This window comes from Macrobrachium nipponense, chromosome 17 (genome assembly GCF_015104395.2).
Source record: "Macrobrachium nipponense isolate FS-2020 chromosome 17, ASM1510439v2, whole genome shotgun sequence".
NCBI classification, from domain to species: Eukaryota; Metazoa; Arthropoda; class Malacostraca; order Decapoda; family Palaemonidae; genus Macrobrachium; species Macrobrachium nipponense.
The window spans coordinates 14,044,627-14,060,311 of record NC_087210.1 but is presented as its reverse complement, the minus strand read 5'-3'; positions in this window follow the sequence as shown (position 1 = coordinate 14,060,311).

Genomic DNA, 15,685 nt, shown 5'->3' with positions numbered 1-15,685 from the left:
CAATTAAAGCTAGGGATAACGGTAGCTTATGAGTATACGACTATTTTCATCCAAGCTCACACTCAATGGCTTTAAATTAAGTGCATAATATTTTTTTTACATAGATTTTTGGCATTATGCCAAGCACTGGGGTAACTAAGGCCATTCAGGGCTGAACCGGATATTAACAGTAAAAGGTTTGAAAGGTGTTACAGGAGAAAAACCTCAAAGCAGTTGCACTAAAGCAATTGTTGGGAGAAGGTGGACAATAAGATGGAAGACAGAGAAATGAACGGAGGTAACAGTAAAATGAATGAAAGTAGTTGCAGCGAGGCGCCGAAGGGACGCTGCAAAGAACTTTAAGTAATGCCTACATTGCACCAAATGAGGTGTAAATTATATACTTGAACATGTGTGTAAATTATATACTTGAACATGTGTAAATTATATACTTGAACATGTGTGGCAGTATCCCCCTACGGGGTACGTAAATTTGTCATCAAAACTACATCCTCCACATTTCTTTTAAGCATAAGGCAATTATTATTTTAGTTCTGTGCATAGTACCTTTTTATAGCCTGAAACAACAGGCAGTAACGCCTAAAAAATGTTCCATCCTCCATGCTTTTAAAGCCGTCACGTTCAAAGTCCAAGTTTCTTGATGGGAGTCGAAGTGCTGAGAGTTCTTGGCCTCCAGTCTGTAGTCTGCAGTGCTAATTACATGTCATATACCATCATTTTTACCATACCATCAATTTTACCATCTTGTATATTTTTTATTCATCCCATGTGTTATCGCAACAATTTCTAAATGGCTTTAAACTTATATGTTCAAGTATACAATTTAGCCACAGCTACTTGCCATGAAAATATCGACTTTGTGAGCAGGAATTAAGAGGTACTGAGCACTATTACCAAGAGGGAGAAGCCCATAACGCGTAATATATTTCACGGTGTATTTCATTTGAAGAATATATTGTTTGATGAATTTGTGTTGCATTATGCTTAGATATATCTGACTAAAATGTATATGTCATACAAGCCGTAAATTGTGAAATGGGGAAGTTTTTCTTCGGGAATGTGACTGGCAGTAATGGCTATGAGACCGAGTGTAGCTAAAAGGCGTGGCTTGTGACGTCAAAGATCAGTTCCATGCCCTTTGATTGGTCCTAATTTTCCCCATCCCTAAACTCTTCCAGACTTGGGAAATATGCTACCCGGCCCCTTTTTCGTTCCTATTCTGTATCTTTCCTTACGAAATGTCCCATGTAAAGGGTATACATTGACCATTAAATCTGCAAAGAATAAAGAATACATGCCTACGAATCATTGAAAAAGATCAAGCTCAGGTTTATATCATGGATGATGCCCATAAAGTATTTAAGTCTCCTATTAATCAGCGCTAGGCTCATGCCTGACTCAGTTTGAACTTTGGTCATAATTTATGCGAGGAAAACATTTTCAATTCGTGTTCAGAATTTTCTTCATGACTAACATCGATATAGGTAAGAGTACGGTAAGTCATGATATAATTGCACGCATGCTTAAATTTTAGAGTCTGAAGGAGGGGCAGATAATTTGTCAGAAAGATAATGAGCAATTTCTGTTATTCTATTTTTCCATGGCTAACAAGTTAATCTGTTTAAAAGCACTAATATATATCTTGCAAGGCCAAAGTTTTTCTTTAATAAAACGAAATAAAAACTTGGAAATCTTGCGAAAAGAGGGAACGGAGGTCTAGTAAGTAAAAGATTATTAGAACTACTTTAGCATAAAGACTGGAATCTGTAAAGTATATGATCACCAGGAAGATGGAGCTGAATGGTGTGATATGTGAGAGCAGATTCGAAGGCTGATGATAAGGAGTTTGTTGGGGAATAGGGAAGAATTTATCCCAATAAATCTTTGAGAAGAAGGACTTGCTGAGAAGAGTCCATATGCTTCACCAATGAGTTGTTACCACTAGTTGGAAGTGTGGCTCTAAAAACTTAACTAGACACCACCCATTTCCATGATAATTATTAGCTGCCGAGACATTAGAGCCGATATGTAACAAATATTAATTTCATGCACAACAAAGGGCTCTTCATCAGGAAGTTGATTAAAAACATTTACTGAGATTTTTCATCTTTGTACTGCTCTCTCAATTAGATAATGAGGTCTTCATCTTTTCTAATAGGAAGGGATATGTGTTATGAACACTTTATATGTATAATAAACCTAAAAAGCAAAAGTGTTAATGTGTTTACAACAGGAAACATTCACAACACATTTACTGGCAGACCTTACACGCGCACCCAGAGAAGAGGCCTCCCAAGTGTTCCCGGTAGGTTCATCTCGAGTGATTATTGCATTCGCATATATTCAGGAGGAAAGTTCTTATTTCTGGATTCCTTGAGGTCCATCTGTGTATAATCTTTTGAAGAGAAGAGGCGGTATGAGTAGCAGAATGCGAGGGAGTTTGTATCCCCTAAGGCCAAATAAGTTCGGCTTTATTGGGCGTTAAGGCCGTGAATATACTAGTGGCTTCGGTAGTAAAATGCGTTTTTACTTTCCACTTAATTCATAGCGTTTATTTCGAATCTAACATGAAGAGGATTATGAGTTGTTTCCAGAACTTTACGACCTCTCTTCGTCCTTTGAGGGTAACTTATCACTTGGGAAAAGAACAGCACCGCCTACCCTAACCTGTTTAAAGTCCGTTAAGTGCCTAGTGCTGCTATTAACTACTCGTAAGCAGTAGTATCATACATTTTTTTGTTATACTTTTCATCTCGGAATTCTCCAAAAAATTACTACTGCCAATCTTTATATTGATAAGAAGAAACTTGTTACAGATAGCTGTTTATTACATGTCGTACAAGATGGAATTTTATCTTAAGAACTGGATATTTAACCATTAGATTTCACGGCACGTTCTCAGCTTCATATTATTTCATTGTCTAGAAAGTCATTTAGTATTTCAAATGATATATATATATATATATAATATAGTATTATATCTATATATATATATATATATATCATATATATATATATATATATATATATATATATATATATAATATATAGATATATATATATATATATAATATATATATATATATATATATATATCTATATATATATTTATATATATAATAAAAATATATATGTATATATACTAATATATATATATATATATATTATATATATATATATATATATATATATATATATATATATATATATATATATATATATTTAAAATATATATATGTATATATATACTATATATATATATATATCATATATATATATATATATATATATATATATATTTTGAAAATATATAATATATATATATATATATATAATATATATATATATATATATAATGATATATAAGAATTTAAAGCCGAATAAAAAACACCATATTAAAAAAAAAACTTTTTCCGATCTACTTCAAGACAGATAAGCAATGTTTGCGGAAACGTGGCAACTGAAAAGGTAGTCATATGAATTATATAGGATGCAGAATAACGATTTTGTGTGGCATCTAAGTAGCAATCTACTTTTTCCTCATATTTGGCATTGAATCAAGAGGCCAATCCCATTTAGCCATCATCACCTCGCGCCTCAGTCGAATCTGGTGAGTGGGTCCTTGGAGACATGCTTGAAGAGAGGCCGGGAAATGACCCCTTCCCTGTCATCAGCTTTTGAGGAGCCTCCAGTAAATTTTTGTCGTTGGGTTTGTTGCTGGAGCTGATTCTGGAATCTTCTTTCTAAGCAGACTGTCGCTACGTATCGGCTACGATTCATAAATCTGTACGAAATGGATCTGCCATGTCCCTGACATCGGCAAAATTTTGATGACCTAATTAGTGAAATGTGGATGGATTTTCAAAATGCTATGAAGCTTAGTGATGATTCTCTTGCAAGGACTTTCCAGTCGATATGTAAAACATCCTTATTGTAACCATGTTTCCGTTTTAAAATATAACTCAATCGGGACAGAATGAAAACATGTTATCAATCCATGTAAACATAATCGTGCATATCTTGAACCACCAAAAGAGCATTCATTTTACAATGTAGCATTATAGTAGTTCTGACGGTTAATGAAAAGCATTCCTCTATGCAAGTGTGAACTAGTCTATGGATTTAAAAGTCTTGTATTTTCTGATTTTGTGAAAGATCCAATAACGAAACCCATTCTCTTGGCATAAAAACACACTCAAGGTGTGGTGAACGATCTCCGTGAGTATTACTTCACCGCTCTATGTTTAATTTGAGAGAGAGAGAGAGAGAGAGAGAGAGAGAGAGAGAGAGAGAGAGAGAGAGAGAGAGAGAGAGAGAGAGAGAGACCTTATTTTTATATGACATATAATTTGGATATATGAAACAATAATAATTTGTATACGTGAAACAATATGATGAACAAATATTAGTGAAGTACCTGAAGAACTATGGCCTTTTTTTTTAATATGCAATTATGATTATGTAAACAGATACGAAGGTGAGATCGGGGAAGTCTCTGTGCAACTATTCTGATATTAGTTACTGTATTCAAAGCCGTTTTGCTGTAGTTTAGGTAAGTTAAATTGTTTATCATCGAACAGGCAACATTCATTATACAATTAACAGTAAGACAAGCCAATTACACGTGATGTCCTTTTTTATCACTTTCCTTGATATTCATCATCAAGATACGTGCATGGCTGCTAAAGCAACGATTATATCGCTTTTTATATATATAGTATTGAGGTTTCAAGTGTTTAATATATTTTGAAAGATTATGACAATTCATTTTAAATATCTGGCTTTAAATATTGATTTTCTAATGCTGGTGGGATATCTAATAAATTCACACGTTTTTCAGGAGTGCAAACCAGTGAATTGCCATTCTGTGCTTATAGCTTGAACATCAATGGGAGGTCATGAATATCGCAGTGAGAACCTGTGCTCCCATGGTATGTACCTAGGCCTTGATGCACAGTTGACATCTTTTCTATTTGTTCAGACTTTTCGCTCAAATAACACAAACTAAATGGTAATCACCGTGAGTACATAATTCCTTTTTAGCCGGAAATTTTTGTTATTGCTTCCGTGTAACCTCGAATGGCAGATAACGAGGAACGGGTAAACATCTGGTGTTGACAAGCAGTGTCTGTAATTTTTGTCCAGTTGATTGAGAGGCTTGTATATGTTGCCAATTAAGCATTCCGCTTATTTTATCTCTCTTTTTAATTACTAACGCGCCAGTTATACAACAGCGTAGTATGGGAAGGCCTCCCGTCCTATGATAAATGAGGCGTAAAAACACAACTGAAAGTGGAAGTTACCTTTTGAACAGTTATCTTTTTTATTATTATTATTTTGTTTTTGAAGAATTACATTGAATGTTACTAATAATCATCCATTATAAATAAAATTCACTTGTATTTTCAATTTCTATCACAGCATGCACTGTGACGAACTTTTTTTTTTTTTTTTTCTGTCTGTCGTACCTCACTCATCTTTCCCATTATCAGTTATCCACTCCCAACCAGGGTTGCCGTTTTGAGGAATTTCGTCTATTAGTGTGGCTTTCTGGTGACATCTGGCAACCCTCCGTGGCTTTTCCGACCACACACCACGGCACTGAAGAAAAAAATTCTTAATTTTGCCTTTATATATTTTATTATGAAAATAAAGCTATAAAACATAACCTGCTTATTTATACAAATGAATTTTATTTACATCTTTCATTTTTCTTCGTCAAAAATACCTTATATTAAGCTAGTGACGTGTAGTTTTCTAACATCACGGAAAATAATTTTACATCGGAAGATACGCATTCTAACCATTAAATCATAAATACAGTAAAAGAATCAGATGAACTGTATATGGTAACACTGCTAAAAGCCAATGTTGTGAAGAAAAAACGGCATCACTGTACAGCATATAATGCTTTATGGAACCCTCAGCCACGGCTCATGAAACTCTCAGCCATGCCCCGGTGTTAGCCTGTGTTGTTGGCATCTATAAGCAGTGCCAGATCAACGATCATGGCTAACTTTAACCTTGAATGGAATAAACACTACTAAGGCTAGAAGGCTTTTGCTATTTGCAATTTGCTATGCTTAATGATTGGAGGGTGGATAATCAAGATACCTATTTGCAGCCCTCTAGCCTCAGTAGTTTTTAAGATCTGAAGGTGGACAGAAACAGTGCAGACAGACAGAGAAATAGAAAACTAAAAACTAGAAATATGGCGAACACTTTAATCAAGGAAGCAACAAAATAGGAAGATTGAAGGAAAGGGTTAGCGGGAAAAATATTATGTTTTAGTTATTAGAGCAGCACATCAGAAAAGTTGCCCTTTTGCTCAGGGTTTTAACTGACATGCGCAGATTTTGGAAGGGGAAACTTGGTCGCCTTTAGGCCGTTGGTTCAAAGGTGATTTAATGTCTCCCGCCGCTGTACAATTCCCTTTTTTGCTGTTTCTTAGTTTATCACTCCTTCATAAGTAATTACGGAGAGAGAGAGAGAGAGAGAGAGAGAGAGAGAGAGAGAGACAGTTAAGGAAGGCAGTCTGACGTACGGCCTGTAGGGGAGACATGACTCATACACCCTCCTCCACTTCTGGTGGGAGCGGGCAAAGTAGGAGATCAGAAGGATACGCTAGACCAGAGTCAAAGTATATAGGGTCTGCTCACGTGGCGGTACTAAAACCTATCCCCGCCCCTTGTGAAACGTTATCAGTTACAAAAGGACCATTATGAAATTATACTTACGATAACATTTTCATATAACTATTTTTGCGATGGCGTTTTTTTATATAAATATTCCTTTTATTGCATGTTGCCGTATACTACGTTAAAGTACAAAGAATGCTCTTTCAAATGATATATAGCACATTACAATTACGATTACTTTCAAACCCACAAGCGCGCACAGAAAAAATTATCTACGCACACAAAAATGTACAAATACGTCATCCGTCAACCTACATACATTCACGTTTCGTACCGTATCTGACTAAGGGATGATGATAGAAGGAAACTGTAAAATGTATTAGAAAACCGATAAAATGTACTATATAATGCATAAATAAAATTGATAGGTGTTCTCGGGAATTTTCGAGGAATTCTAAGTCAAAGTCGGACCAAATTTTAAAATTTTATGTAAATATTTACCACATTTTTCTTACATAATTTTTAATCTTATTACATTTTGCCATATACCATGTAAAAGTGCAAAGAATGCCCCTTTCAATTAGTATATGACAGATTACAATTACAATTATTTTCAAACCCATAATCGCGCACAGTATAAATTATTTACACGCAAAAATTTAAAAAAAAATAAGCGTTCATGGGAGACCTGAAATCTAGCCCCGCCCCTTGTGAAACGTCATCAGATACATCCAGCCAGACTGACGAATACCTTTTTGTACTTTTTCCGAAAATATTATAATCGTTTGAGGCATGCATATTTAATACCTTTATGTGTATGTAAACTTATGTGTTCGGAAGTATATTTATGTGATCTGAAGTGCTAATGAGAAATTTGCTGGAAATGTGTTATCTGTATCATTTTCTTCATCATTTATTCCTTTGATATCTAATATCGTACATTATGTAATTCTTATACTTTTGATACTGTTTCTTTTTTGTGGTCAAGTCATGCAAATGCAACTGCCATTTTTTACACTGCCTGTATCCATATTTTCTTTGTATTTATTGCATAACAATAAGTATTTATGATAAGATTTGGAAAATATAATTAATCTATCATTCTAACCTTTAGCATAAAAAAGTTGCTTTTGAAAGTGAGGTATGAACACAGTGACAGAACTAAATGCATTTCTTAAGAATTATTTAAAATCTTGATAATATTACTACCTGAAAGAGAAGAGAGAGAGAGAAAGAAGAAGAGAGAAGAGGAGAGAGCGAGAGAGAGAGAGAGAGTTGAGAGAGAGAGAGAGAGAGTGAATTGTATAAAAAATAAAAAATGGACTGAAGAGAATACAGCAAACCAGTATATAGGTAATAAATGAATAAGTAAAGAATAACGTATGAAGAAAGCTGGAGTAGCTATGTGTGTTCATACTGGTATATTTTATGTGCAATAAAACAAGGCTTGGTGACTAAATGAGAGAATTGGTATTAAAAAAAAAATCAAACGTGTGACCTCACTACAGATTTTATCAAAAACACCATGCGATATGGATTAAATGTATAAAAACTAAAGCTTCTTTAAGTAATTCAGTGAAGAAGCACGGGAAGTGTTACTCTTGTGAAGCCACAGTATTAGCTCTGCCCTCAATGCCGAGTTGAGCAGACCCTATATACTTTGACTCTGTGCTAGACATGTTAAGACTAGGATACGATGCGTCATACCACAATTGTCTTACTTGAAGCTGCATGTGTACTATATATTTATGTAATGGTGGTTTGATAAGATAATAATACAGTAAATTATTTTTAATGGAAAACTAGAGCTGTGATTTATTTATGAATGCTTAGATGTACATTCTTATTATAACCCTGTGTTTGATATACTACAAGTCATAATTATTATATTTCTCCGAGCGTTCTTTTTCTCAATGTAAATCCAGTGATCTTACATGGTGCTGGTGGTCTAAGTTAGTTCTCCCATAAACGAAGTTTTCCCTTTGTAATTAAAAACTTATTAAACACTGTTCCTACTATAATGATAGGTATTTCTTTCTCTTTCTATATATCTTTTATTCCACTTTTCATATTTTCTTCTTTCACAATTTAACATCTCTCTGTGTAAAATCCTTCACTTAATATCCTATCTGCCTATTTTTGTACAACTCTTTTCACCACAAGTCTCTCTCAGAGAACACGCTTATTGAGAAGTGAAAGCTAGGAAGGATAATGCAACAATCAGCGAAAGCTAGGAAGGATAATGCAACAATCAGCGAAAGCTAGGAAGGATAAATGCAATAATCAGCGAAAGCTAGGAGGATAATGCAATAATCGCTAAAGCGAGGGAGAATCATGCAACTCACGAAAGCTAGGAAGGGTAATTGCATAATCAGCGAAAGCTAGGAAGGATAATGCAACAATCAGCGAAAGCTAGGAAGGATATGCAACAAATCAGCAAAAGCTAGGAAGGATAATGCAATAATCAGCGAACGCTAGGAAGGATAAGCAACAATCAGCGAAAGCTAGGAATAAGGGTAATGCAATAATCAGCGAAAGCTAGGAAGGATAATGCAACAATCAGCGAAAGCTAGGAAGGATAATGCAATAATCAGCGAAAGCTAGGAAGGATAATGCAACAATCAGCGAAAGCTAGGAAGGATAATGCAACAATCAGCGAAAGCTAGGAAGGATAATGCAACAATCAGCAAAAGCTAGGAAGGATAATGCAACAATCAGCGAAAGCTAGGAAGGATAATGCAACAATCAGCGAAAGCTAAGAAGGATAATGCAACAATCAGCAAAAGCTAGGGAGAATAATGCAACAATCAGCGAAAGCTAGGAAGGGTAATGCAACAATCAGCGAAAGCTAGGAAGGGTAATGCAACAATCAGCAAAAGCTAGGAAGGATAATGCAACAATCAGCGAAAGCTAGGAAGGGTAATGCAACAATCAGCAAAAGCTAGGAAGGATAATGCAACATCAGTAAAAGCTAGGAAGGGTACTTATGCAACAATCTGCGAAAGCTATGAAAGATAAAGGAACAATCAGTGAAAGCTAGGAAGGATTAATGCACAATCAGCAAAAGCTAGAAAAAAAAAAAAAAAAAAAAAAAAAAAGGTAATGCAACAATCAGGGAAAGCTAGGAGGGATAATGAGACAATCAGCGAAAGCTAAGAAGTATAATGCAACAGAGGTCAACGGCAAATTAAATGTAATCAAAGCTTCGTACTTGGGAAAAACTAAGTTTCTTGAAATTAAATCTCGTTTTTATTTGTGAATAAGTTAATCACACCCGTTCCCCGAACCTCTCATTTTTAAATGTTGTTGACGTTATTCCATGCTTCCACAATCTCAGTGGATTTTATTCAATAAGAGGTTTAAACTGCAGTTAAAGCTTTCATTTACTTCTGCAGTTATTTGGTCTCTCGTCTGTTTAATTGATTCTGACCTAAGGTAGAAAACTTGAACGAAAACGGATAGAGAGAGAGAGAGAGAGAGAGAGAGAGAGAGAGAGAGAGAGAGAGAGAGAGAGAGAGAGACCTTAATGCACTTACAGAGTTGAGAAGATGTGATAACTTCTTATAAAAGAAACATCCATAAAATATATTGAAGTAGGGGGGGTGGAAAAGTTTCATAGTAAAAATTTGTATTGGTATACAATATTCCCTATTCAAATATTCCCCGACGTTACCGCAGCCCTCATCTCGCTCTCTCTCTCTCTCTCTCTCTCTCTCTCTCTCTCTCTCTCTCTCTCTCTCTCTCTCATGGATTATTCCCTCTTGAATGCCAACCGAATTTTATTTCGCGTTAGTACCAGCTCTGAGTTTCTGGCGTAGCTTTTATTGGAGGCGAACAGAATCCACGGTACCACTTTCAAAATTCAGCGTTTGAATTTAATGTGTAGGCATGACATCATTCCCGCTTACCAGCGATCTGGCGTGAATTTCACACTGTTATGGCGGTCCAGAAGTTAGGGATGTGGATGGGAGGAAGAGGTACTGAAGATGAAAGGTTGAAATAAAGTGTTGAAAATTTGTCCGTTTCATATGTATATATATATATATATATATATATATATATATATATATATATATCTATATATATATATAATCATAACTGAGGGTGTGAATCTTGGCCCCTGTTCAGACGAAAATGGCAAGTTATGAAAAATCAGCATTGCAAGGTAATTGTTGAACACTTTTGTAGTTTCATAAGTCACCTGGAAAAACATTTTTTGCTAAACATATATTCCCATTCTGACTAGACTTTCCATGCCTTCTTTTCTAAGACTTTCGAATAGACCTATAGCAGCAATTTGTTATGGGCAGCAATATCGAAATGAAATTGTTTTTGCGTATCAGAATTATCGAGCTGATCAATAACGAACCTTGTCCTTGGAATATGAAGCTTAATTCCACAAAAATACGACGTCATAGATTGTCTAACCTTTCGTCTTATTCTCGCGTGAATTCATTCGAACTGCTCATAATAGAGGACGCTTTTCAAGTCATGGTTAATTTTGTGTATATTTCTCACTCATTACTTCGCAGTTCTACTCAGTATACTTTTTCCTTTTTTATTTTTGAGCATTTCCTCTATGGAAACATTAATGAGGTTTTGGCATCTTGCAAAATAATGTCTCAAGAAATAATAATAATAATAATAATAATAATAATAATAATAATAATAATAATAATAATAATAATAATAATAATAATAATAATAATAATAATAATAATAATTTATTTCTTAGGTACTCAATGATATGTAAGATAGTTTAATTAAAAAGAAAACAGTCTAGACATTGATTGATGAATTTTCTTTTCCGCTGTTTGTTGACTGAAAACTTTCGGGCGTTTGACAAATAGATGAGACACGAGGAAAAGTAAGGAAAGGGTTCCTTAATAAATCTGCCATAAAATTTACGATACTCAAATATATTTCTTACATCGTCGGCCAGGTGTCACATAATTCAAGGAATGCCGTCGATTACTTAGTTTGCTTTTATCTTTAGTGTGTTTGCTGATACCGACAATAAACCTTTTGTATTGGGTTGAAAGTCTGCTAATTATATGTTTCATTTGTGCTTTTAGGTATATGCTTACCTAGTTTGAAGTGTCTCTCACACACACGCACACGCATGAATAACTTGATCACGAAATATATAAAACGTGATGCTACGTATAAATAAAGGTAATACCACGGAGAAAAAATGAAAAGACGGGAAATGCCGAGATCTTTCGGTCTCCACGACCCATTTCTCGTCTTTTCATTTTTCCTCCGTGGCATTACCTTTATGTACACACACACACACACACACACACACACACACACACACACACACACATACATACATATATATATATATATATATATATATATATATATATATATATATATATATATATATATATATATATATATATATATATATATATATATATATATATATATATATATATATATATATATATATTACACACAAAACACACACACACACACATATATATATATATATATATATATATATATATATATATATATATATATATATATATATATATATATATATATATATATATATATATATATATATCTATATATATTATATATATATATATATAATATATATCTATATGAATAACTTGATCACGAAGTATATAAAACGTGATGCTATGTATAAATAAAGGTTTTCTGCCACGAAGGAAAAAAATGAAAAAGCGAGATAGCCAAGTACTTTCGGTCCTGTTCGGACCCTTTACTGAGGCAAACTGATTTTACAAAGAACAACATAGTCAAAAGAAGGCTTAATATACAAACTGACACTACCAGATTAGCCATTGGGGCGATTTTCACTCTACAGAAAGGAGGAGCCACCAGAGGCTAGCCACACCTTGAAGGATACCCGCAGTAAACAAGTGATTCTTCCAGAAAACAGTACATTTTGAAAAAAACACGGGAGCATATACAATTTAATATAATGAATTTTTACACAAATTTTTCCAACAAAAATTATTATTAATGAAAAGATGAAAGAAAATATAGAGAGAGAGAGAGAGAGAGAGAAATAATAACTATATACATGTGGGACTAATTTATTAGTTGTTCATTTATTTTGAGGTCCTTCATAAACATCTTACAAATATATGGGTCCAAATGGTACATTCCCAGACTAAGATTTAGGTTGTTTTATTAGTGATTTGTATAATTGCTGATTCCAGTAAAATTTCTTGAAACATAATCATTTGATCTAGCAATTACCGAGGTATCACCCCAATTAATACAATGAGATTTTTCGCTCAAATGGATAAACAGTGCAGTTGAAGTCTGGGCTGTTCTAACTGAATACATATGTTGCTTTATACGTACACATAAATTTTTACTTGACTGACCAACGTAAAAACAAGGGCAATCCTTACAAGGAATTTTGTAAATGATGTTGTTTATTTGTTACGGGACTATTCTTAATTAGATATCTTTAATGGTATTGTTATAAGAGAACACTACATTAACATTAAACGATTTAAATATTGATTTTATGGTTTCAAATCCACGAAAATAAGGTAAGCTTACATTTTTAGGCATTTATTTTTCAATAATAGCAACATTATAAAACTTTTTGTGAGCTTTTTGATAACATAAATCAATTAAATGAGATGGGTAGCAGAGATCGTTCCCTATCTTTTTTATGTATTCTATTTCTTGGTCCAGATATCGTGGACTCGTGATACGCAAAGCGCGTAGGAACATAGAAGAAAAAATTGTAATCTTAATATTAAGATGGTGGCCAGAATAAAAATATACATATGTTAAATTATTTGTGGGTTTTCTATAAATACTGAATTTGCATTGGAAAGATTCTCTATGTATTAATACATCTAGGAAAGGGATGACATTGTTATTTTCGATTTCAACAGTGAATTTTATGGATGGCACTAAATTATTCAATTTAGACAGTAAATCATTTACATCGATACCACCAGGTAAGACTACTAAGATATCATCGACATATCGGTACCATTTTAAGGGGATAAGTGTGATATTCGGGAGGTGTTGTCTCTCAAAAAAATTCCATATATAAGTTTGAAAGGAGAGGTGATAAAGGGTTACCCATGGCCATACCAAATATTTGTTGGTAATATTCTCCATTAAAAATAAATCTGCAATAACAAATACATAACTTAATAAGGAAATTATGTGACTAACGGACATCGGCAATTCATGCAGTACAAGTTCATTACTTAAATATTCTAGCACAGAGTCAATAGGGACTTTTGTAAACAAAGAACATACATCAAAACTGACAAAAATATCGCTAGGGTTTAGTACAATGTTATTTAATTTTTCCACAAGATCAAGAGAATTCCGGATGTGTGAATTAGATACAGTTCCTAGTAGCGGGGATAACAGTTTAGTAAGATATTTAGATAGTTTATAAGCAATTGATCCTACAGTACTAATAATTGGGCGCATAGGTTTGTTTTCCTTATGAGTTTTGACTAGGCCATATAAAAAAGGTAATGAGGGACACTTTATACTGTTCCCACTGCTGAGCTGTTTCGTCACCTCTTTCTCCAAGTCATTACATGCAGCGCCCTCTACCAGAATTCACCTGAAATTCCTGAAAAAATGCCTGGCGGAACAAGTGTTACCCAAATCATTGCTACCATACCGCATAAGAAGATACGATCAACATCCTTTTAATGAATTCTCTTCAATTATATTAAAACGTCACATTGCTGCCGCGAAAATGGAGGAAAAGGAGAAATTTAAAGAACTGGAAAAAGCCCGACGTAACTTCAACTACTCGATTCCGCTGATTGGAAACACCCATTTAAGGCAAGAAATATATGGAAAACTTCATAGAACTACAGACAATTTGATTAGAAAATGGACTGACAGAAAATTAAACAACCTTATCAACGACAGTGATTGGACCAATAATGCTAGAAGTGATTGTGTGGTGAATTTGATGAGCAAACAAATAAGTGATAATGCAGTGCGCGCATTAGGCTTTGGGTTGTCTTTCTTCATTTGTAACAAACCCTCAGCTTTATTTATATGGCCCTAGTCAAAACTCATAAGGAAAACAAACCTATGCGCCCAATTATTAGTACTGTAGGATCAATTGCTTATAAACTATCTAAATATCTTACTAAACTGTTATCCCCGCTACTAGGAACTGTATCTAATTCACACATCCGGAATTCTCTTGATCTTGTGGAAAAATTAAATAACATTGTACTAAACCCTAGCGATATTTTTTGTCAGTTTTGATGTATGTTCTTTGTTTACAAAAGTCCCTATTGACTCTGTGCTAGAATATTTAAGTAATGAACTTGTACTGCAATGAATTGAATTGCCGATGTCCGTTAGTCACATAATTTCCTTAATTAAGTTATGTATTTGTTATTGCAGATTTATTTTTAATGGAGAATATTACCAACAAATATTTGGTATGGCCATGGGTAACCCTTTATCACCTCTCCTTTCAAACATATATATGGAATTTTTTGAGAGACAACACCTCCCGAATATCACACTTATCCCCTTAAAATGGTACCGATATGTCGATGATATCTTAGTAGTCTTACCTGGTGGTATCGATGTAAATGATTTACTGTCTAAATTGAATAATTTAGTGCCATCCATAAAAATTACACTGTTGAAATCGAAATAACAATATCATCCCTTTCTAGATGTATTAATATATAGAATCTTTCCAATGCAAATTCAGTATTTATAGAAAACCCACAAATAATTTAATATATGTACATTTTTTATTCTGGCCACCATCTTAATATTAAAATTTCCATTTTTTCTTCTATGTTCCTACGTGCTTTGCGTATCACGAGTCCACAATATCTGGACCAAGAAATAGAATACATAAAAAAGATAGGAAACGATCTCTGCTACCCATCTCATTTAATTGATTTATGTTATCAAAAAGCTCACAAAAAGTTTTATAATGTTGCTATTAATGAAAAAGAAATGCCTAAAAATGTACTTAGCTTACTTATTTCGTGGATTTGAAACCATAAATCAATATTTAAATCGTTTAGTTA